At 38.3% G+C, this 26,229-nt stretch overlaps 1 pseudogene; it reads left to right on the top strand.

Moving 5' to 3' along the window:
• The window catches only part of LOC109174401, a 41,420-nt pseudogene that overhangs the window by 10,245 nt on the left and 4,946 nt on the right, over nucleotides 1-26,229 (top strand).

Raw genomic sequence — 26,229 nt, 5'->3', positions numbered from 1 at the left:
CAAAAGACAATTCTTCTTCCTCACGTTCAGTTTTTTTCTCAATCTCTCCTTGTCAACACTAACTTATCCCACCATAAAGTGGCATAATCAGTGAATTCCAAGGATGCCAATTTCACCTTCTTCCTCTCCGAATAATTGTGACAATCAAACACCCTCTCTACCTTACTCTCCCACTCTAGATAGGCATCTGGATCACTCTTAAAGAAATGCTTGGGGGATGAACTCAAGATTCGATTCCAAACCTGGCTCTGATACCAAACTGATGTGGATCTTTGGGGGATGAACTCAAGATTCGATTCACCAAAGATTCCTCCGGTTGCCCGATCTTTTCCTCACCAAAACAGCAGGAACAACAATTACGGTTTGAGGGTGTTGGAGATGGAATTGGTTGATGTAGGGGTTGGTTTGGGGGATTATTTTTGTGTTTTTCTATAAAGATATTTCCGCCACACCTTGGTCCTAGGTGATAAGGAATGGATGGCACCACAAGATTGGTATTATCTTGATAAGCCTAGAATAACATCTCTCAACACACAAGAGAGACAACAAAATGCCTAAGCATTTCTTTCATTCAACTTCATTCATCTCTCTTGAACTAGTAACATAGAAATAAAGAAAACAAAAGGTCACTAATTAAATTTAACATAAATGCATTTTAATTAACTAAAATAACTACATTTTAATTATATGACTTCATTTCAATGATGATCAAGTTCAATGAGCCTTCTAGGACCTTCTTTTTATATTTTTGGACCTACATAGTGATATTTTAATTTACTTGGGCCGTGTCCTCATCAACTTCCATGTTGGATGCCTCGAACTTACACCTCAACTCCTTGTACTTGTAAAGGTCCAAGGTTGACTTGTAGCTCTTGAACTCTGGGAGGCTTTTATCGCATGGACCCACGAACGACCTCTTGGCATGAGTTGACCTCTTCTTAGAGCGTTTGCGACCGCTCTTGACTCCCCTCGAGAGTGAGGGTCTTCAAGTCTTGATCTTCGAACTTCAACGGACGTCTTGCTTCTTAACGGACTTCAGCTGCACGAGACTGAGACTTCAACTCTAGGATTAGCGTAGAACGGATGACGATGTCGTACGAGAGTCGGCGTCACTTGCTTGAACGAGGTTGGATGTAGCTGGCTCCAAGTTGCGAGTAGGGTAGTCCAACTTCTTTGTGTTGACCACGTGCCCAGCTGCAACCACCACGACTTGACTAACTTGTGTCAGCAGATCTTCTGTCTTCTTACTCTTGGACACAGTCTTCGTAAAGACTTTAACGAACCCAGAACAAGGTGACTTACCGGGAAGGTGCACACCAACCGAGAACAACAGCTACAACTACTAAAGCTAACAACAGAACAAGATAAAAGAACTACACAGATAACAAAAGCTAGCTCACAACCTCACCGCGCGTCCTAAGGATCCTATACTTAGGTACTTAAACACTTAAAGGCTTCACTAAGCAACTTAAAGTCTACACTTAGAGCACTAACCTAAGCTCAACTTAGGTTCTTAAAGTCCAACTCTTAACGTCCTAGGCTCAAACCTAGGCTCTGATACCAACTGTAACACCCCGTTTTTCATGCCAATTTAAAGCTTAATTATGCAAGGCAAACTAACCAACATAACATAAAAATGTAAACACAGCGGAAGTCTAATATTAAAAACCGGGAAAAAGGGAGTGTTATGCCACGTTCACACCGATGTGAACGCACGGGCAAGGTCACAAACCAACATTTAATGTATGTCTAACAACAGTGTCGCACAAGCCAAAACACTAATGAAACTCTCCAGGGGATCTAGTCTAACCATGTCTAACGCTCTCGCCGTCTACTCAGGACCTGTAAAGCACATAAAGAAATGGGACGACGCCCGGTCAGCGAATATTGCTGGTAACCCATCAATACGCGTTCAATAGCATATGTATAGATAGTTTAATACAAAACCATTTTCGAAATGGAATACGGTATATATCAGTTCAAAATCGTAAAGAGAGAAGTCAAGTGCAAAGACTCTATTTCACTCTCAAAAGAACAAGGGAATCAACATCCCAAGACAACATCAAGACAAGAACAACAACAGAACAACTCAACACCGCTCAAGATGTAATCTACTAATCACAAAGCAGAAACATCACGGCAAAGACAACAACCATAACAAGTACAACTCGAGGTGTATTCTACTGATCACAAAGTAGAATACCACCCGACACGCTCAACAGAAGAGGATAAACAATCACACATTAGCACGCATGCCACCGTGCCACCACATGTCACATATTACACATTCCAGCCTTATGCCCGGTTCCAACCTTATGGCTACCCCCAACCTTATAACTAGTTCCAACCTTTACCTCCAAGACCCCTGTACTCCAAAGTCCAACCTTATGCCTCCGAGGACCGTCGTCCCCACTCCGACAATCTCCAACAAGTCCACCTATTCATAGTACACGAGGGTAAAGTTCATTTCACGGCCTGAAGCCACCCAACACATGAGCCTGAAGCCCAAATCACATGAGCTTGAAGCCCAATTACAACTCCATAATCACATCATGGTCACCACGAGGACTGATGCGGCCCAACATAATGAAGATCCAACAAGAGTACCAATTGGGCCAATCACAAGGCCCAAGTCCAAACGATTAAGACAACTCTTCATTGGTGATATTCAAAGATGGTGGAAATCCAAGTGAAGCCCATTTGCAAAAGATGAAGAAGAATTCAAGGCTTTTTATAATTGTTTTAAGTGCTGATTTTGGTGATTAAATTAGGCCCAAATCAGCCCTATTATTTTTGGTCATCATTAATTTAAATTGTTTGGGATAAAAGAGAAAACACTAGTTGTATTTAGAAAGGATTCCTTAAATCCTTTTCTAAATAAAACTCTATTTACTTGTTTTCTAGATTAGGTTTAGGACTCTTTTTTCCATTGTATTTAGAATTATAATGCTGCCCCTATACTTATAAATAGGGCACATCCATATCAGTTTCAAGGAGGCTTTAATTCAATAAAATTATTAAGTTTTTCTTTACACTTGTGTAAGAAATCTTATGGCTAATTGTGGACTCAATTAGTGGCTAGTCGTGGACTCGACTAGCAAATTGATTGTGGACTCGAATCAATCTTCCTTTCTTCAACCTTAGATTTAGGTTCGTGGACTCGCTCTTGAATCAAAGGAAACTAGATCCGACTCTAGTTGATTGAAGATTGCATCATCGAGGTACTTGAAGCTACAATGAGATTCTTCCAAGTGTTTGAGGATTCGAGACAAGGGGTTTCTCGTGTGGTCTAAGGTACTTTGATCGATCTCTATCTTTGGATTGAGAGAAATCTTGGGACAGTACTCCATCTTATTTGAATCTTGGACTAGATTCATATCAATTTGGTATTCAGAGCCTAGGTTTATCTCGTGCTTATCTTACATACTATTTTTTCGTGTCTTATTTATTAAAAAAACCCCAAAAAAAATTCTTTTGCATTCTTGATTGTGTTCTTGAATCTTGATACATGTTCTCCAGTTTCTTGAAAAACAATCTCGAAAGAGTTTTCCCTTTTTCCCGTCGAATATCAACGAGACCTCACACCTCCTAAGCACCATATTACCACACATTCTGTCAAGAAAACAACCCCATCTCACCCTTACCTATATCCAAAGCGTATTTACGCGCAATTACGTCGCAATCACACCCTGTCCAGATTTTCGCGTTCTGTGACCAGTTTCAAAGAATGACCTATATCTCGAGATCTACTAGTTAGTTTTGATATGTTGTAGATCTCATCTGGGGCGTTCTTTTGATATATTATACACTTGCTAATTTCTTACGTTCATTGAGATATTGATCTTCGAAGTAAGGGGAGAGTTTCTGTTTTTTCTGGATGATTCTTGAAATTCTTGATTCTGTTTTGAAGGGGTTGTGTGGATCCTCTTGGTCCGAAATTTTTGTTGATATTTACAGTAGTTATTTGGAGGTTACATATAAAAAAAAAAATCAAGAAAGTCAAAAAAAGAAAAAAAGAAAAAAAAAGAGAAAGCAATGAAGAAGAAAAATAAGGTTGCGGAAAGAATTTGGCTGGTAGGAGAATTTTGGAGGGACAAGGAAGGGGAAAAGTATAAGGTTGGAAGCAGTTATTGATAGATTCCTAATTGGTCTCTATCTTTTGATATTGGTCTTGCACATCTTTCTGCCATACTTCCTTTTTTGGTTTCCTTTTTCTTTCAAATCTTATTTAGTTTCTTTGCTCGTATTGTCCTTTTTCTTTGCTTCTTGCTCTCAATTTTATTACCTATCTCCCGATACACCCTTACTCTCAAAGGCTTGTGAAGTCTTCCAAGGTACGTTTTCTTAAACTTTGAGGTTGAATCCATATCAACTTGAGTACCAGACTAGAATTTTCCTTTTTGGAAAAAGGCTTGTGAGAGTATCTGCCACCTTGAGCGATACACGAGTGGAGTGTGTGTTTTTAAGAGTCTGTAGTGCACCCCCATAGCTATATAATCCACCTCTTACCTGCGAGCTGAGAATAGTGAGGGAGCGAGCCAACTTTTTGGTTTCACTAACATGAATACTCACATATCTTCTTGTTTTTAGATTTTGTTTCTCATCTACAGATGGCTGAAGAGGTTCCAAACACACGTAGGAGGTTTGAGCAGAAAATAGATGCTCTAGCCTTTGCCATGAAAGGTTTAAGCACTCGAATGACTAATCTAGAGCAACACCCTAAGCAAGTGCAACTGCCACTCTATACTAGGGGAAACATTCATGGAAAGGGATGCATTATCGTTATCAATTCGGATCGTTGTATGAATTTAGCTAGTGCAGCCATGGGGGACTACCTTAAGTTACCTCTTATCAATCACCCCCAACCATACAATCTTATTGATTGAGGGGATGTGAAAGTGACTAAACAAGTTTTTATTCCTTTTTGTATTGGCAAGTATTATGATGAGGTTCTATGTGATATTGTGCCAATGCGTACTGCACATGTTTCACTTGGAAGGTCATGGCAACATGATAGACATTTTTATTATAATGCACTCAACAACACATGCAATGTCACCTATAATATATTTATACATGTGCTTAAGCCTCTACTTCCAAAACAAGTAGAAGAAATTCAACTGAGATCGAAGCAAGCTCTCAAACCAGACTTGAAGAAAGAAGAAATCAAAGAGAGAAAACTGGAACCTCCAAGTTTAGAATTGGATTCACCACTCCAGTCCTCTAACTTAGATTGTAGCCAAACAAAGGAACCGCTATCAGTGGTACAGTGGAAAGAACCAGCCAGAGCTATCAAAGTGCAGCCTCGCTTGCTAACAAAAAGGGATAATAAGCAAGAGAAAAGAAGGGGAGTAACTATTTACTCACTTTTATTTCAAAAGCATACATTAAAATTCTCTATATTTGTTTGCCATGTAACTATTAATGACCTACTTGCTAGATGTGTTAGAAATTTGTTTGCCTCCATACATCCAAGATTCCTTAATTTTGATTTTACTAAAACTTTATTTGATAGAGATAAGGAATCAGTTGGAAGTTATAAGGCACATTTGAAAACTTCTTATGGCAAATACTACTTGCACAAGGGGTTTTGGTTCAAAGTTGATATGAATCTATTCCAAGATTCAAATAAGATGAGTATTGTCCCAAGAATTGCTCTCAATGTAAAGATAGAGATGGATCGAAATACCTTAAACCTCACGAGAAACCCTTTGTCTCGAATCCTCAAAGACTTGGAAGAATCCCATTGTAGCTTCAAGTACCTCGATGATGCAATCTTCAATCAACTAGAGTTGGATCTAGTTTCCTTCGATTCAAGAACGAGTCCACGAACCTAAATCTAAGGTTGAAGAAAGTAAGATTGATTCGAGTCCACGAATCAATTTGCTAGTCGAGTCCACGACTAGTCACTAATTGAGTCCACAATTAGCTATAAGGTTTCTTACACAAGTGTAAAGAAAAACTTAAGAATTTTATTGAATTAAAGTCTCTTTGAAACTGATATGGATGTGCCCTATTTATAGGTATAGGGGCAGCATTATAATTCTAAATACAATGGGGAAAAGAGTCCTAAACCTAATCTAGAAAACAAGTAAATAGAGTTTTATTTAGAAAAGGATTTAAGGAATCCTTTCTAAATACAACTAGTGCTTTCTCTTTAATTCCAAACAATTTAAATTAATGATGACCAAAAATAATAGGGCTGATTTGGGCCTAATTTAATCACCAAATTCAGCACTTAAACAATTATAAAAAAGCCTTGAGTTCTTCTTCATATTTTGCAAATGGGCTTGACTTGGATTTCCACCATCTTTGAACATCACCAATGAAGAGTTGCCTTAATTGTTTGGACTTGGGCCTTGTGATTGGCCCAATTAGTACTCTTAATGGATCTTCATATGTTGGGCCGCATCATCCTCCCCTTCTTGAAAATGATTCGACCTCGAATCTTGTAAGCATTGTCTTCGATCCATGATATCACTTGAAATTGGTCACTATAATATTTTCCTCTATCGAATGGACTTATTATTGGTCTTTGTTGTTTCTTCCACCAATGATGTTTTAAGGTCGTAGTTATGGGCCTTGTGATGAGCCCACTATTTACCCTTACTGGATTCCATGTGTACTGGTTCCTATTATTCTCCCATTCTTGAAAAGGATTCGTCCTCGAATCCAAATCTTCAGTGAAAGACAAAGTAGCAAGCTCACTTTCTGTTTTATCACGCTCATGAAACTTTTTCTTGGGATGCTTGACACGAGTCGCTCCAATCATCATCCTACAATCAACAAGTAAGGCAATTAAGTGTAATGACACATCAGGGAATTTAAACATTCTGGATGGTAATAATTCAACAAAATGAGACTTATTAAATTTATGCATCTTGTTTGAATTGTCAACAAGCATAAAATCTTTCCTCCTAGAGCTTAAGGTAAAATCAAACAGAAAATTCATGGAAATATCAATTAATGATTTAGATGTATTATGGTGGTAAGTAGCACAATTCTGAACATAAGATTCTACATCTTTTTTCTTCTTTGGCCAATGAAAATATCCATGCAAAACATCATCAGTCTTTGGAAAATCAAAATGTCCCTTATGTAAATCAACAATTAAATCATTGTCCAAAACAAAGCAAAAAGTGCCAATCCCATTGATTTTGAACCAAAACCCCTTGTGCAAGTAGTATTTGCCATAAGAAGTTTTCAAAAGTGCCTTATAACTTCCAAGTGATTCCTTATCTCTATCAAATAAAGTTTTAGTAAAATCAAAATTAAGGAATCTTGGATGTATGGAGGCAAACAAATTTCTAACACATCTAGCAAGTAAGGCATTAATAGAAATATGGCAAAGAAATCTAGAGAATTTTAATGCATCCTTTTGAAATAAAAGTGAGTAGAAAGTGACTCCCCTTCTTTTCTCTTGCTTACTATCCTTTTTAGTTACCAAGAGAGGTTGTACTTTGACACCATGGGCTGGTCCTTTCCACTGTATCACTGACTGTGGTCCTTTTGTTTGGCTACAAACTGAGTTAGAGGATTGGAGTGGTGATTTCAATTCCAAACATGGAAGTTCCACTTTTCTCTCTTTGATTTCTTCTTTCTTCGAGGCTGGTTTGAGAGCTTGCGTCAACCTCAATTGAATTTCTTCTACTTGTTTAGGAGACAAAGAAGACAAGACATATCTAACTCCGTTCATGTGAAACACATATGTGTTCCTCATTCCATTAGAACTTATTTTTCTATCAAATTGCCATGGTCTACCTAACAAGATATGAGCAGCCTGCATTGGGATATTATCACACAAGATTTCATCAGAGTAACTATTAATAGATAAAGGAATAAGAACCTGTTTGATTACTCTAACTTCTCCTGCATCAGTTAACCATTGAAAATGATAAGGAAATCGAACAAAGGTGCCTGAAGAAATTTAACCATAGCTGCACTAGCCACATTGCAACTTCCAGAATCTATTACCACAGTACAAGCATTCCCTCTAATTGACTCTTTAGCACAAATTATATTTTCAGTTTGAGACTCATCTTCTTTTATAGGGTGAACATTCAAAACCTCCTTAACAACAAGAGTTTGACTAGACTCATTATCAGCATATTCATAATCAAAATCTAAAGGTATGCATGGTTCTCCCTCAACATGTTCACTGGGGGTTTCAAAATGGTCACATACCTTATCCTCAGATTTATATTCAAGACAAGAAGTAAAATTTTCAGATTGTGTTGTTATCTTAATTACCCTCTTGTTAGGGCAATCACAAGCTATGTGGCCTCTCCCATTACATCTATAACAAATCAATTCTCTATCATGTTGAGGCCTCATTGCCTCACTTACCTTTTCCTTACCTTTGTCTCGTGAATCATCTTTTGGAGGAGGATGTTCATCACGCCTTTGAGGGGTGGAACAAGTGTTGTTCCATCTTGATGCACCATTGTTGGACTTGTACATTTTCATCTCTTTGATTTTTGCCTCAGATTCACGTGCAGCATACAGGGCTTCATAAAGGGTGTCATATCTCTGAAAACTCATTCCACATCGAATTTCTAAGTTCAATCCCTGTACGAAACGAGCAACAGTTTTTGTCTCTTCTTCAAGTATGTCTCCCTGTTTAAGCAAAATACTTATAGTTTGGTAGTACTCATCAACTGACTTTTTTCCTTGCACTGTTTCCTGCAATTTTCTTTCAAAATCATAGAAAAAAGATTTAGGACAAAAGGTTAGGCGCATATCTTCCCTCACTTGAACCCAAGATTCATAGGGAATAAAATTAGCAACTCTCTCTCTATTTCTTTTTCGCCACCAAGATAATGCATATCCCGTAAAAGATGTAGCAACTATCCTAATTTTTGTAAGATCAGAATAGTGCTTTAAATAAAAAAGAGTTTCAATAGCATTCTCCCATTCTATGTATTCGGTAGGTCCTTTCTCACCGGTGAAGTTAGGAATTTCAAGTTTAATGTTTCCTAACTCCGCATTACGCGATTGGATCCTTTGACAAGTAGGATCCACTCTTCCTGCCGGTGGCAAATATTGCTGATCATTGTGTATCGATTGCACTTGCTGAGGGTGTTGCTCCAGATTATTTATTCGTTTGAGTAACCTGTCTATCTTTTGTTCTAATGTCTGGGGCAGGTTTGGAACTTGTTCAGCCATCTGTATAGGAAAAAAAAAATCTAAAAACAAGAAGATATGTGAGTATTTATGTTAGTGAAACCAAAAAGTTGGCTCGCTCCCTCGCTATTCTCAGCTCGCAGGTAAGAGGTGGATTATATGGCTCTAGGGGTGCACTACACACTCTTACAAACACACACTCCACTCGTGTATCGCTCAAGGTGGCAGATACTCTCACAAGCCTTTTTCCAAAAAGGAAAATTCTAGTCCGGAACTCAAGTTGATATGGATTCAACCTCAAAGTTCATGAAAACGTACCTTGGAAAACTTCACAAGCCTTTGAGAGTAAGGTGTATCGCGAGGTAGGTAATAAAATTGAGAGCAAGAAGCAAAGAAAAAGGACAATACAAGCAAAGAAACTAAACAAGATTTGAAAGAAAAAGGAAACCAAAGAAGGAAGTATGGCAGAAAGATATGCAAGACCAATATCAAAAGATAGAGACAAATAGCATATAAAAGGGGTTCACGTGTACCACAACCAATTAGGAATCTATCAAGAACTCCTTCCAACCTTATACTTTTCCCCCTTCCTTGTCCCTCCAAAATTCTCCTACCAGCCAAATTCTTTCCCCAACCTTATTCTTCTTCTTTATTGCTTTCTCTTTTCTTTTTTTATTTTTTTCAACTTTCTTGATTTTTTAAAACTTTTTTTGATAGGTAACCTCCAAATAACTACTGTAAATATCAACAAAAATTTCGGACCAAGAGGAACCACACAACCCCTTCAAAAGAGAATCAAGAATTTCAAGAATCGCCCAGAAAAACAGAAACAATGCTCTGACTTTGAAGATCAATAACTCACTAACCAGAACGAATTAGACAGTGTATAATATATCAAAAGAACGCCCCAGAAGAGATCTAAAACATATCAAAATTTCAGACAAAACTAACCGGTGGATCTCAAGATATAGGTAATTCTTTGAAACTGGTCACAGCTCGCGGAAATCTGGACAGGGTGTGATTGAGATGTGATTGCGCGTAAATGCGCTTTGGATATAGGTAAGAGTGAGATTGGGTTGTTTTCTTGACAGAATATGTGGTAATATGGTGCTTAGGACGTGTGAGGTCTCGTTGATATTGGACGGGAAAAAGGGAAAACACTTTCGGGATTGTTTTTCAAGAAACTGGAGAACATGTATCAAGATTCAAGAACACAATCAAGAATGCAAAAGAAAATTTTTGGGGTTTTTTTTTTAATGAATAAGACACGAAAAAAGTAGTATGTAAGATAAGAACGATAAACCTAGGGAACCAAAGAAACCAAATTTCAAATGATAATGAGACAAACCTAGGCTCTGAATACCAAATTGATATGAATCTATTTCAAGATTCAAATAAGATGAGTATTGTCCCAAGAATTGCTCTCAATGTAAAGATAGAGATGGATCGAAATACCTTAAACCTCACGAGAAACCCTTTGTCTCGAATCCTCAAAGACTTGGAAGAATCCCATTGTAGCTTCAAGTACCTCGATGATGCAATCTTCAATCAACTAGAGTCGGATCTAGTTTCCTTCGATTCAAGAACGAGTCCACGAACCTAAATCTAAGGTTGAAGAAAGTAAGATTGATTCGAGTCCACGAATCAATTTGCTAGTCGAGTCCACGACTAGTCACTAATTGAGTCCACAATTAGCTATAAGGTTTCTTACACAAGTGTAAAGAAAAACTTAAGAATTTTATTGAATTAAAGTCTCTTTGAAACTGATATGGATGTGCCCTATTTATAGGTATAGGGGCAGCATTATAATTCTAAATACAATGGAAAAAAGAGTCCTAAACCTAATCTAGAAAACAAGTAAATAGAGTTTTATTTAGAAAAGGATTTAAGGAATCCTTTCTAAATACAACTAGTGTTTTCTCTTTAATTCCAAACAATTTAAATTAATGATGACCAAAAATAATAGGGCTGATTTGGGCCTAATTTAATCACCAAAATCAGCACTTAAACAATTATAAAAAAGCCTTGAGTTCTTCTTCATATTTTGCAAATGGGCTTGACTTGGATTTCCACCATCTTTGAACATCACCAATGAAGAGTTGCCTTAATTGTTTGGACTTGGGCCTTGTGATTGGCCCAATTAGTACTCTTAATGGATCTTCATATGTTGGGCCGCATCAAAAGTCAATGGGATTGACACTTTTTGCTTTGATTTGGGCAATGATTTAATTGTTGATTCACATAAGGGTCATTTAGATTTTCCAAAGAGTGATGATGTTTTGCATGAATATTTTCATTGGCCAAAGAGGAAAAAAGATGTAGAATCTTATGTTCAGAGTTGTGCTACTTACCACCATAATACATCTAAATCATTGCTTGATATTTCCATGAATTTTCTGTTTGATTTTACCTTAAGCTCTAGGAGGAAAGATTTTGTGCTTGTTGACAATTCAAACAGGATGCCTAAATTTAATATGTCTCATTTTGTTGAATTTTTACCATCCAGAATGTTTATATTCCATGATGTGTCATTAGACTTAATTGTCTTACTTGTTGATTGTAGGATGATAATTGCAGCTACTCGTGTCAAGCATCCCAAGAAAAAGTTCCATGAACATGATAAAACACAAAGTGAGCTTGCTAATTTATCTTTCATTGAAGATTTGGATTCGAGGACGAATCCTTTTCAAGAAGGGGAGAATAATAAGAACCAGTACACATGGAATCCAATAAGGGTCTATAGTGGGCTCATCACAAGGCCCATAACTACATCCTTAAAGAATCATTGGTGGAAGAAACAAGAAGGCCCAATAATAATACCATTCGATAGAGGAAAGTATTATAGTGGCCCATTTCAAGTGATATCACGGATCGAAGACAATGCTTACAAGATTCGAGGTCGAATCATTTTCAAGAAGGGGAGGATGATGCGGCCCAACATAATGAAGATCCATCAAGAGTACCAATTGGGCCAATCACAAGGCTCAAGTCCAAACGATTAAGACAACTCTTCATTGGTGATATTCAAAGATGGTGGAAATCCAAGTCAAGCCCATTTGCAAAAGATGAAGAAGAATTCAAGGCTTTTTATAATTGTTTAAGTGCTAATTTTTGTGATTAAATTAGGCCCAAATCAGCCCTATTATTTTTGGTCATCATTAATTTAAATTGTTTGGCATAAAAGAGACAACACTAGTTGTATTTAGAAAGGATTCCTTCAATCCTTTTCTAAATAAACCTCTATTTTACTTGTTTTCTAGATTAGGTTTAGTACTCTTTTTTCCATTGTATTTAGAATTATAATGCTGCCCCTATACTTATAAATAGGGCACATCCATATCAGTTTCAAGGTGGCTTTAATTCAATAAAATTCTTAAGTTTTTCTTTACACTTGTGTAAGAAACCTTATGGCTAATTGTGGACTCATTTAGTGGCTAGTCGGGGACTCGACTAGCAAATTGATTCGTGGAATCGAATCAATCTTCCTTTCTTCAACCTTAGATTTAGGTTCGTGGACTCGTTCTTGAATCGAAGGAAACTAGATCCGACTCTAGTTGATTGATGATTGCAACATCGAGGTACTTAAAGCTACAATGGGATTCTTCCAAGTCTTTGAGGATTCGAGACAAAGGGTTTCTCGTGAGATTTAAGGTATTTTGATCCATCTCTATCTTTACTTTTGAGAGCATTCTTGGGACAATATTCCATCTTTATTTGAACGTTGGACTAGGTCCATATCAAGGACCACATATGTACCTTGGTGAATAATTTCCCATACCATTAATCGTGCAATCCAGGTACAGCCAATACTCACACATCATCATAGGAATCAATCAATGGATCACAACGAAGATATGAAACCATACTCAATCAAGGAAGGATCACAATCCGACTCCAACGATGATCAACACAAGTTATCATCCACAAGAGGAAAGAACAAACCACACACACACTAGCATTTCAACATCAAACTAGCATGCTTATCAAACGGCTAAACCAAACATAGTTCCGAAGAACATACAAGACTCATCATGGTTCAACGAATCACAAGGTTGAACACTTAGCACGATTCAAGACACCAAAACCTACACGGATTCCTACCATCATGTTCTAGACATACAAAACATCAAGAAGACACTCAAATAGCCCAACAAAAGAACATCGGGAAGTCAAAACATCAATTACCAAGTCAAAAGAATCATGGGGAACAAATCCCCAAACATCACCATTAGTGTACCCCGCGGGTGGGGCCACGGGTGGACCTCCACCCGTGGTTCCGCCCGCGGGAACCACCCCACAAGGTACATGTACCCCGCGGGTGGGGCGGCGGGTGGTGCATTACCCGCCTTTCCGCCCGCGGGTACAATGCTGTACCAAAAATAATCCCTTCGGGGATTTTCAACACCAAGCTCAAATTCAAGTCCAAACACCCAAAATCTAACAAAATACAACAACATGACTCGAATCAAAGGAATAGCCAAGCAATGGCATACAAGAACCCTAATAACAAGCTCTAGATATGTATTCTTACAAGACAATGCATCAAAACTCATATTTCATAGCAAAAATCATAAGTAGAAGTCAAGAAATCATCATATAGGTAAGAAAATAGATTTTGTAAAGCATGGGTTACCTCTTGTAGCCTAAAACTTCACTTATCACACCTTTACAAGCTTCTATCACGGCTCTCCTTCAACTTCTACTTCTCAAACACACCAAAAGGTAACAAAGATTTCAGCTTTAGAAAAAGACACCTTAAAAGGTACTAAAACCACTAAAGGACCAAAGATCTTACCCTCCTATATGCTCAAGAGTAAGAAAGGTTGAATCTTGGAGACCAACTTGAAGAATCTTGGAATGCCCAAACTTGGCTTGAAGAAGAAGCTAGCTAAATTCTAGAGAGAAGGAGGAGCTTTTCTTTTTAGAGTGTTAGGAAAAAGAATGAAAGATGACTCTAGGTTAGCTTGGAATACAATCATGAGGTGAAAGGTCTTTTTTACCCTTACTAAGATGGAAAAGTGTAAGGAGACAAGGGAACAATTCACAGAGCTTAAAGTACAACTCCTTGACTTGGGTTGACTAGTCAATTACTAGTCCCCGACTATTGAATTTTTAGGATTTTAGGGATAAACTATCAATTAAGCTAGGATTAATTACTTAATTAATCCTTAAATAGAATTTGGATTTACGGAGTGTCACATAGTGCTCTCCGAGGGCCGCCTGGCTAAGCTCCTAAAACTGACCACTACGGGTGTATCAGACTATGACCGGAAGGCTTGGGTTAGTACCCGAGACACGGGGTATACAGACTACCTCGGGTATTTGTTGGGAAGAGAAGGCAGTTTCACCTCGGCCACAAGGCCAAACAAGAAGTTTCTAACCGCCGAGCAGAAATTGCTGGTTATGATTGTGTCCGACAGCTTGTTGCCCACTAACAACAAAAGCAAGGATGTGGGAAGCTTGGAATGCACCTTTGCCTATTTTCTTAAGCATAAGGTCACGTTCAACTTACCCGCCCTTATGTTGAAACACATGGAGTTCTGTAAATCCAGCAACCGGCTCAGCTTACCCTACAGGATGATCCTAAGTTGGATCATGGAGAGAAAGGGAGTAGACCTTAGCCGGTCTGAAGCCAGGCCCATGGGTGGAATGGTTTTCAATGCCCAAAACCTCCGCCGCAATGACATCTACTATGTCGGAGAGGGACAATACATCACCCTCGAGGGGGTTTGCCTGAAATCCCCCGACGAACGACGAGTACTAGTAGATCAATTGGAGATCTCCAACAAGAAAATGAGGCGAGCAATGCAAGAAAGCGAAGAGCAGGAGGAGGAACAGGAAGAAGAAAGCGAGCCCAGCCAACCTGAACCCGCACAAAGAAGGGGAAACGCGGAAGCCCAAGACGAAAGAACCACCAATGAGCGCATCCTTGCGTAGCTCACAAGGCAGAATCGGATCATGGATGACGGATTCTCGTCCTTGATTCTCACAAAAAGTTCATTGGACCGGAGGGTGGCTGCAATCGCGGCCATATTAGGCACACGTGGAGCTTCAGGCTCAAGAGTAGGAAACCAAGGTATACCCAAAATCTCAAACACCACTTGACACAAACCCAGCCAAACCCCACTCTACCCTCTGCGGAAATGACACGTTTGAGACACATTTCCTTAACCAGAAGGCCAAATGCGTGACATCTAGGGGTGAAAGAGTAAATCTGTAACACCCCGTGTTACGGCCTCTAAATCAATTAATTATTTAATCATGTACCCAAAAGAAAGAATTAAATTTCATTAATTAATTAGGAAGAGTCCACCATAAGCCCATGGACCCTTATCCCTAAAACCAATCCCTTAGTCCTGATATGAACCTAGTCCAAGGTTCAAATAAAGATGAAATATTGTCTCAAGAATGCTCTCAAAAGTAAAGATAGAGATGGATCAAAATACCTTACACCTCACGAGAAACCCTTTGTCTCGAATCCTCAAAGACTTGGAAGAATCCCATGTAGCTTCAAGTACCTTGATGTTGCAATCTTCAATCAACTAGAGTCGGATTTAGTTTCCTTCGATTCAAGAACGAGTCCACGAACCTAAATCTAAAGTTGAATAAAGTAAGATTGATTCGAGTCCACGAATCAATTTTACTAGTCGAGTCCACGACTAGCCACTAATTGAGTCCACAATTAGCCATAAGGTTTCTTACACAAGTGTAAAGAAAAACTTAAGAATTTTATTGAATTTAAGCCTCCCTCAAAACTGATATGGATGTGCCCTATTTATAGGTATAGGGGCAGCATTATAATTCGAAATACAATGGGGAAAAGAGTCCTAAACCTAATCTAGGAAACAAGTAAATAGAGTTTTATTTAGAAATGGATTTAAGGAATCCTTTCTAAATACAAACTAGTGTTTTCTCTTTTATGCCAAACAATTTAAATTAATGATGACAAAAAATAATAGGGCTGATTTGGGCCTAATTTAATCACCAAAATCAGCGCTTAAACAATTATAAAAAAGCCTTCAGTTCTTCTTCATATTTTGCAAATGGGCTTGACTTGGATTTCCACCATCCGTGAACATCACCAATGAAGAGTTGCCTTAATTGTTTGGACTTGGGCCTTGTGATTGGCCCAATTAGTACTCTTAATGGATCTTCATATGTTGGGCTGCATCATCCTCCCCTTCTTGAAAATGATTCGACTTCGAATCTTGTAAGCATTGTCTTCGATCCATGATATCAATGAAATTGGCCACTATAATATTTTCCTCTATCGTATGGACTTATTATTGGTCTTTGTTGTTTCTTCCACTAATGATGTTTTAAGGTCGTAGTTATGGGCCTTGTGATGAGCCCACTATTTACCTTTACTGGATTTCATGTGTACTGGTTCCTATTATTCTCCCATTCTTGAAAAGGATTCGTCCTCGAATCCAAATCTTCAGTGACAGACAAAGTAGCAAGCTCACTTTCTGTTTTTATCACACTCATGGAACTTTTTCTTGGGATGCTTGACACGAGTCGCTCTAATCATCAACCTACAATCAACAAGGCAATTAAGTCTAATGACACATCAGGGAATTTAAACATTCTGGATGGTAATAATTCAACAAAATGAGACATATTAAATTTATGCATCTTATTTGAATTGTCAACAAGCACAAAATCTTTCCTCCTAGAGCTTAAGGTAAAATCAAACAGAAAATTCATGGAAATATCAAGTAATGATTTAGATGTATTATGGCGGTAAGTAGCACAATTCTGAACATAAGATTCTACTTCTTTTTTCTTCTTTGGCCAATGAAAATATTCATGCAAAACATAATTACTCTTTAGAAAATCAAAATGTCCCTTATGTGAATAAACAATTAAATCTTTGCCCAAAACAAAGCAAAAAGTGCCAATCCCATTGACTTTGAACCAAAACCCCTTGTGCAAGTAGTATTTGCCATAAGAACTTTTTAAATGTGCCTTATAACTTCCAAGTGATTCCTTATCTCTATCAAATAAAATTTTAGTAAAATCAAAATTAAGGAATGTTGGATGTATGGAGGCACACAAATTTCTAACACATCTAGCAAGTAGGTCATTAATCGAAACATGGCAAACAAATCTAGAGAATTTTAATGCATGCTTTTGAAATAAAAGGGAGTAAATAGTTACTCCCCTTCTTTTCTTTTGCTTATTATCCTTTTTTGTTAGCAAGCGAGACTGCACTTTGATAGCACTGGCTGGTTCTTTCCACTGTACCACTGATAGCGGTTCCTTTGTTTTGGCTACAATCTAAGTTAGAAGACTGGAGTAGTGACTCCAATTCTAAACGTGGAGGTTCCAGTTTGCTCTCTTTAATTTCTTCTTTCTTCAAGGCTGGTTTGAGAGCTTGCTTCGATCTCAGTTGAATTTCTTCTACTTGTTTTGGAAGTAGAGGCTTAAGCACATGTATAAATCTATTATAGGTGACATTGCATGTGTTGTTGAGTGCATTATAATAAAAATGTCTATCATGTTGCCATGACCTTCCAAGTGAAACATGTGCAGTACGCATTGGCACAATATCACATAGAACCTTATCATAATACTTGCCAATACAAAAAGGAATAAAAACTTGTTTAGTCACTCTCACATCCACTGAATCAATAAATTGTATGGTTGGGGGTGATTGATAAGAGGTAACTTAAGGTAGTCCACCATGGCTGCACTAGCTAAATTCATACAACGATCCGAATTGATAACGATAATGCATCCCTTTCCATGAATGTTTCCCCTAGTATAGAGTGGCAGTTGCACTCGCTTAGGGTGTTGCTCTAGATTAGTCATTCGAGTGCTTAAACCTTCCATGGCAAAGGCTAGAGCATCTATTTTCTGCTCTAATCTCTTACGTGTGTTTGGAACCTCTTCAGCCATCTGTAGATGAGAAACAAAATCTAAAAATAAGAAGATATGTGAGTAATCACGTTAGTGAAACCAAAAAGTTGGCTCGCTCCCTCACTATTCTCAGCTCGCAGGTAATAGGTGGATTATATGGCTCTGGGGATGCACTTCACACTCTTACAAACACACACTCCACTCGTGTATCACTCCAAGTGGCAGATACTCTCACAAGCCTTTTTCCAAAAAGGAAAATTCTAGTCCGGAACTCAAGTTGATATGGATTCAACCTCAAAGTTCAAGAAAACGTACCTTGTAAAACTTCACAAGCCTTTGAGAGTAAGGTGTATCGCAAGGTAGGTAATAAAATTGAGAGCAAGAAGCAAAGAAAAAGGACAATACGAGCAAAGAAACTAAACAAGATTTGAAAGAAAAAGGGTAGCAAAGAAAGAAGTATGGCCGAAAGATATGCAGGACCAATATCATAAGATAGACACAAATAGAATGTAATAGGGGTGCAAGTGTACCACAACCAAATAAGAATATATCAAGAACTCCTTCCAACCTTATACTTTTCCCCTTCCTTATCTATCCAAAATTCTCCTACCAACCAGATTCTTTCCCCAACCTTATTCTTCTTCTTTATTGCTCTCTATTTTTTTTCAACTTTCTTGATTTTTTTTTTGATTTTTTTTTTGATAACCTCCAAATAACTACTGTAAATATCAACAAAAATTTCGGACCAAGGGGATCCACACAATCTCTTCAAAACAGAACCAAGAATTTCAAGAATCACCCAGAAAAACAGAAACCCTGCCCATACTTCGAAGATCAATATCTCAATGACCGTAGGGAATTAGCAAGTGTATAATATATAAATAGAACTCCCCAGAAGATATCTAAAACATATCAAAATTTCAGATAAAACTAACCATTGGATCTCGAGATATAGGTCATTCTTTGAAACTGGTCACAGAACGCGGAAATCTGGATAGGGTGTGATTGCGACGTGATTGCGCGTATATGCGCTTTGGATATAGGTAAGGGTGAGATGGGGTTGTTTTTGTGACAGAATGTGTGGTAATATGGTGCTTAGGAGGTGTGAGGTCTCGTTGATATAGGACGGGAAAAAGGGAAAACTCTTTCGGGATTGTTTTTCAAGAAACTGGAGAACATGTATCAAGATTCAAGAGCACAATCAAGAATGCAAAGGAAATTCTTTTTAGGGTTTTTTAATGAATAAGACACGAAAAAAAAAGTAGTATGTAAGATAAGAATGAGATAAACCTAGGCTCTGAATACCAAATTGATATGAACCTAGTCCAAGATTCAAATAAGATGGAGTATTGTCCCAAGAATGCTCTCAAAAGTAAAGATAGAGATGGATCAAAATACCTTACACCTCACGAGAAACCCTTTGTCTCGAATCCTCAAAGACTTGGAAGAATCCCATGTAGCTTCAAGTACCTTGATGTTGCAATCTTCAATCAACTAGAGTCGGATCTAGTTTCCTTCGATTCAAGAACGAGTCTACGGACCTAAATCTAAGGTTGAAGAAAGTAAGATTGATTCGAGTCCACGAATCAATTTGCTAGTCAAGTCCACGACTAGCCACTAATTGAGTCCACAATTAGCCATAAGGTAAACTTAAGAATTTTATTGAATTTAAGCCTCCCTCAAAACTGATATGGATGTGCCCTATTTATAGGTATAGGGGCAGCATTATAATTCTAAATACAATGGGGAAAAGAGTCTTAAACCTAATCTAGGAAATAAGTAAATAGAGTTTTATTTAGAAAGGGATTTAAGGAATCCTTTCTAAATACAAACTAGTGTTTTCTCTTTTATGCCAAACAATTTAAATTAATGATGACAAAAAATAATAGGGCTGATTTGGGCCTAATTTAATCACCAAAATCAGCACTTAAACAATTATAAAAAAGCCTTCAGTTCTTCTTCATATTTTGCAAATGGGCTTGACTTGGATTTCCACCATCTGTGAACATCACCAATGAAGAGTTGCCTTAATTGTTTGGACTTGGGCCTTGTGATTGGCCCAATTAGTACTCTTAATGGATCTTCATATGTTGGGCCGCATCATCCTCCCCTTCTTGAAAATGATTCGACCTCGAATCTTGTAAGCATTATCTTCGATCCATGATATCACTTGAAATTGGCCACTATAATATTTTCCTCTATCGAATGGACTTATTATTGGTCTTTGTTGTTTCTTCCACCAATGATGTTTTAAGGTCGTAGTTATGGGCCTTGTGATGAGCTCACTATTTACCCTTACTGGATTCCATGTGTACTGGTTCCTATTAAGTCCTATAAGAAATAGAATTAGCAAACCCATACCATTTAGACCCTAATTGGGACTCTTAGATATAGATATATATATATATATATAGGACCACACCACAATAACTTTCACCACACAAGAATTCCCAAGAATTCCCATAGGAGAAATCAAGAAAGAAGAGATCTTATTTTAATTAAGACTAAGAGGTAACCCATGTCTCAACAAAACCTATTTTCCTTTCTATAATCTTCTTCTTTGGCTCCTTCTATATGCTTGTGTCTTGATGAAATCTTCTATGATAATTGTGATATGATCTTGATAATTTATGAGATGATTTTATGTGTGATCTTGATGATCTTGATGTTGATAAGAGGATCTTGATGATTGTGTGATGTTCTTGATAAATCTTGATGTTTCTTGATATTAAAGATGAACTATGATCTTGATGATTTAAATATGATTAGAGCCCTAGGTTGAATCTTGAATTTCGTATTGGGTTATTCTTGGTATATTTGGGTGGGAATTCACATGTTCGGGTGTTGATTATGTTTAGAAGCCATGATAGGATGTGTTCTATGTGATTCTTGCTTTTGATCCGTTAATTGTCTACGTGGTGTCATTAATTGCGTTTAAAAGTGTCTAAGCATGGTTCCGGGTTCCACGGAGGATCCCGGGACGTATATTTTGGAAAAGAGTCAGTGGGGGGTAGGTGGGGGTAGGGGGACCCGCCACCTACCCGCTGCCCGAAGTAACGCCACCGGCAGTGAGCAGCCGGCGGGCAGACGACTGCCCGCCGGGCACCCGTTGCCCGGAGGACTATCGCCGGCGGGCAGCCGGCTGGTGGCCCTCCACCCGCCGGCCACCCGCTGGAATTTGCCCACTTTGGGACTTCGGCTTCCCCGTTTGATGTTCCCCCAACCCCCGTGGTGTCCCAACGGACCCCGTTTATCGTGCATGAGTCTAGTTGATGTTTCGGGTACCGTTCATAGGATAAAAGAGTCTCGTATATTGCATGCTAGTTGAATCGGTAACCCGTTGGCGTAGGAGGAAGATGTATGAACCCCTCAGGACTATTCTTAGTATGTGGATAATCACGCATAAGTTTATTTATACGCTTTCCCCCTTCCCAATGTGCTAATATGTTGATATGAACCTAGTCCAAGGTTCAAAAAAAGATGGAATATTGTCCCAAGAATGCTCTCAAAACTAAAGATAGAGATGGATCAAAATACCTTAAACCTCACGAGAAAACCCTTTGTCTCGAATCCTCAAAGACTTGGAAGAATCCCATGTAGCTTCAAGTACCTCGATGTTGCAATCTTCAATCAACTAGAGTCGGATCTAGTTTCCTTCGATTCAAGAACGAGTCCACGAACCTAAATCTAAGGTTGAAGAAAGTAAGATTGATTCGAGTCCACGAATCAATTTGCTAGTCGAGTCCACGACTAGCCACTAATTGAGTCCACAATTAGCCATAAGGTTTCTTACACAAGTGTAAAGAAAGACTTAAGAATTTTATTGAATTAAAGCCTGTCTAAAACTGATATGGATGTGCCCTATTTATAGGTATAGGGCAGCATTGTAATCTAAATACAATGGGAAAAAGAGTCCTAAACCTAATCTAGAAAACAAGTAAATAGAGTTTTATTTAGAAAAGGATTTAAGGAATCCTTTCTAAATACAACTAGTGTTTTATGCCAAACAATTTAAATTAATGATGACCAAAAATAATAGGGCTGATTTGGGCCTAATTTAATCACCAAAATCAGCACTTAAACAATTATAAAAAAGCCTTGAGTTATTCTTCATATTTTGCAAATGGGCTTGACTTGGATTTCCACCATCTTTGAACATCACCAATGAAGAGTTGCCTTAATTGTTTGGACTTGGGCCTTGTGATTGGCCCAATTAGTATTCTTAATGGATCTTCATATGTTGGGCCGCATCATCCTCCCCTTCTTGAAAATGATTCGACCTCGAATCTTGTAAGCATTGTCTTCGATCCATGATATCACTTGAAATTGGCCACTATAACATTTTCCTCTATCGAATGGACTTATTATTGGTCTTTGTTGTTTCTTCCACCAATGATGTTTTAAGGTCGTCGTTATGGGCCTTGTGATGAGCCCACTATTTACCCTTTCTGGATTCCATGTGTATTGGTTCCTATTATATGTGTTACTATGTGTTATGTGAGCATGATACCCCAATTTGGTTGCGATCAAATTGGTTATACATGAGCTGCGGTTCATTCTCTTGGCTACGGTCAGTGACTCACTTCTTGGGCTGCGGTCCACATGGGCCTCGTGTGCTATGGTCCACCGACTGGAGGCGGTGTCTAGGGCCACTAGCCACATGGGCCTCATGTGCTATAGTCCACCGAATGAGTGATCAGGCGGTGTGTAAGGCTATGGTCGGCTGCGATCCACCGAGTGTATGTGCCAGCAGTGTGTAGGGTCGTAGTCCCCAAAGATCATCGCCCACCGAGTTTTGCTGCACAGACATATTGGTTTGAACCAGTAAACAACTCCACAGAATACAAGTTAGCAGCAGATAGAGGTCAAGCCTTCTTTTCAAACTGGTAAATTATAAACCCAAACTTTTGCATGGAAATTGAGAATTGAAAGCACATGTACTATGTTGATTAAAAACGCAACAAATACTCCTCAGCCGAAAAGAATTCGGCAATAATCACCTTTAGCCGAAACAAAATTTCCTATCAGAAGATAGAGTGAAGAATGACCGTCCGGTAAACTTTCAAGCGATAAATAATGGCTTTTATAAATCAAAACCTTCGGTAAACATCTTTACGGAAGATTTGATTTAAACTTCCAATATTTATCATTCGTAATTTTTCATTTCCGTAATTTTTTCAGACTTTCCGAAACAATATTATTGTGACACCCCGAAAATGTCATCCTTGTGGACTTTCTTATCAATTTCCAAATTGATAGTCGGAGGACTTAAATTGACCAACTCCTTGGTCAATTGATTTAAGTCAAAAAGGGGTACCTTTGGCTTTGATGGTTGTACCTAACTCTTTGGGGTCTTTCTAGGCTTTTCTAGGGAAAGTAAGGGCATTATGGTCTTTTCCCACTTGCTTGGTCTTGAATCCTTACCCTATCATGCCTGAATCTCAATTCCCCACTTTGGCAAGAAAACCTTTCTCTACCTTCTCTCTAAGAGAACTTGGCTTCTTCCCCAAGCCAAGAAGAATCTCCTCCATCCTTGCTAGGAATCATTCCAAGATTCCACCTTTCCATCTCTCAAGTTTAAGGAAGGGTAAGATCTAGGATTAGTTGGTGTTTTTAGTTAGCTTTACCTAGTCTTTATCTAAGATTAGTGTTTTTCTTGTGGTTTTGGTTGTGTAAGAGTTTTTGTTGAAGATGAGCTTCAAGGAGAAGCTTAGGAGGGAAAAGGAAGAAGTCTTTTGGTCTACAAAACCTATTTTCTACTTGCTATTGATGATTCTTGACTTCTATTGATGATTCTTAGTGTTAATGTGAGATTTGATGCATAATCTTGTGATAATGCATGTTTAGAGCTTGTATCTAGGTTTCTTAAATGCTATCTTTTGATCTATTCATGGGTTCAAGTCATTTCCTTGTTGTATGTGAGATTTGAGGTGTTTTGGACTTGAACTTGACCTTGGAGATGAAATTCCCCGAAGGGAATCGTTCTGTGCACAGGATGTTCCCCGCGGGTGGAACGGCAGGCACTTGTCCACCCGCCGCCCCACCCGCGGGTGGAGAGGTGTACCCGGCGCGCAGAGCCGCGGGTAGGGACCCACTCGCGGTTCCACCCGCGGGGTACACAGGTGGGGTCATGACGGGTGTTGTTTTCCTGTGGTTCCACCCTTTGGTTTGTGATGTTTTGGCCTCCCTTTGTTGGATTGTTGAGCTTTTGTGTGTCTCTTTGATGTTTCGTATGTCTAGAATGATGTCCTAAGTATCTATGTTAGGATTTGGCGTCTTGAATCGTGCTAATAGTCCAACTTTGTGATTCGTTGGATTTATGTGAGTCTTTGAGGTTTGTTGGAACCATTTTGGTTTACCCGTTTGATGAGCATGCTAGATTTGATATCGTTGATGCTAGTATGTGTTGGTTGTCAATTGAGGATTGGCAACTTGTGTTGCCAATCATGTTGATATTGGATTGAAGTCCATTGTTGTTGTTGAGTATCGTTTCATGTCTATCATTGAAACCTCTTGATTGATTTCTATGATGTGATATTGTACATTTGTTGTACCCGTTGTTGATACTTGATTGGGCTATTGATGAGCCTCAATCCTCTTGATGATGACTATGTGTAACTATGAATGAGATTGGTGGTATTGTGACTTGAGTTTTGCTCATGGGTTCGACGGTATGTGACTATGATATTTAATGGTACCCTCGTGTACTGATAGTGTTGTGGACAACCAAAGGCTTGGAGACCCACTTCAAATAAGAGAAGGTCCAATTACTCGTTCAAGAGCCAAAAACTTGCAAGAGGCCATGAATGGACTGATCCATACACTTTGGCAAGAAGATGGCACCAAGATACTTGATGGACTTAACATGGAAGATACCAAGTGGGTCAATATCTTAACCATGCATTTGGAGGCCTTAGAAGCTGCCATTTAAATACCAACAAAGAATCAAGGCCCAACTAGAATTTGAAGACCAAATTGTTGAAGAAATGTGCCAAGCTGGTTGTGCTGAATTGAAACAATAAGTTGGGCATAAAATAAGTGGGGAAATCCTTTAAGAGTGGTCCAATTTCGTGGCTTAAGCTTAGGAGAAGACAAAAGGAGCTAAACTCAAGTCACATGGAAGAATTAAGTGTCATTTACTTCAAAATTCAATAGTAGTAATTTTTGAATTTAAGTATTTTTATGTTACAAGCTAAGGAGTAAATGCATCTTCTTTGAACGTGTATAGCCCTTTTTAAAGGGCTAAAGAACTCATTTTTGGGTAGATTATTGAAGTTGAATTCATTTGGATATGTGCTTTGCACTTCCATTTCCTTTCTAGCATTCTAGGAAGAATTTCTGACTTATCAAGGATATTACCCTCCTTGTGGCGTCTCAATTGGCCTTATCACCCTTCAACCCGGTGTGGCGGCTTCCCAATTCATCCATACACATCCTCAACCATTTCCCATACCCCACATCAACCACAATCCACAAAAACAACCCCTACACTTCAAAATCAGTACACAGAAATTGAGAAAGCGGATCGTGACTTGAGCTGTGGAGTTCTAGGCCTTTAAATCCAATATCAAGCCGGTGGAATCCACATCATCTTGGTATCAGAGCCTTGGTTGTCATCCTCATCAAAATCAGGTCACGAAATACTTGTTCTCTTTAGTTTCTTGTGTCAATTTGTTCCATGTCAAAATCTGTGAATTGAATGCAAGTTTGCATGAAAAACTTTCTTTTCATGGTTTGTTGTCAATTTTTCTATATATATATTGCTTCCCCTATATGTCTTTTAGGTGTCTAAACTCATTCAAAAAGAGCCATATATGTTGATAGACACTGAAAGTCACATCAAACCATCCTATAGTCTAAATCTGCCAGGATTTTCCTATTTGTGCTGCTAGAAAAAAAAATCTGAAAAAATAGTTCCTCTTGTTTATTTGATCTGAATTTTTTTGTGGTAATAGATAACTCATCAATATTCCCTTCCACAAAAAAATTTTGCCGAAATAATCCATACACAAACACAGAAAATTCTGAGAAATACACTGGCAGAATCTTGTTTTCTGGGGATTATCATCTTCTAGTTCTGTCTTTTGAGTTTTGTTCATTTTTTTTTGTTGCCACACATAAAATATACTTTGTATATCCTCTATTTTTCATTCATATCCTTTCTTATTCTTATCATCCTACGTCTTTGTGTGTGGTATCTCCTTGTTTGAGTTGAAATTGTTCTTAGAATTCCAAGAAAGGTCC

Source organism: Ipomoea nil, unplaced genomic scaffold (genome assembly GCF_001879475.1).
Source record: "Ipomoea nil cultivar Tokyo-kokei standard unplaced genomic scaffold, Asagao_1.1 scaffold0146, whole genome shotgun sequence".
Classification (NCBI taxonomy): Eukaryota; Viridiplantae; Streptophyta; class Magnoliopsida; order Solanales; family Convolvulaceae; genus Ipomoea; species Ipomoea nil.
The sequence above is the reverse complement of the archived record's forward strand: the minus strand, read 5'-3'. Positions and strand labels throughout refer to the sequence as shown.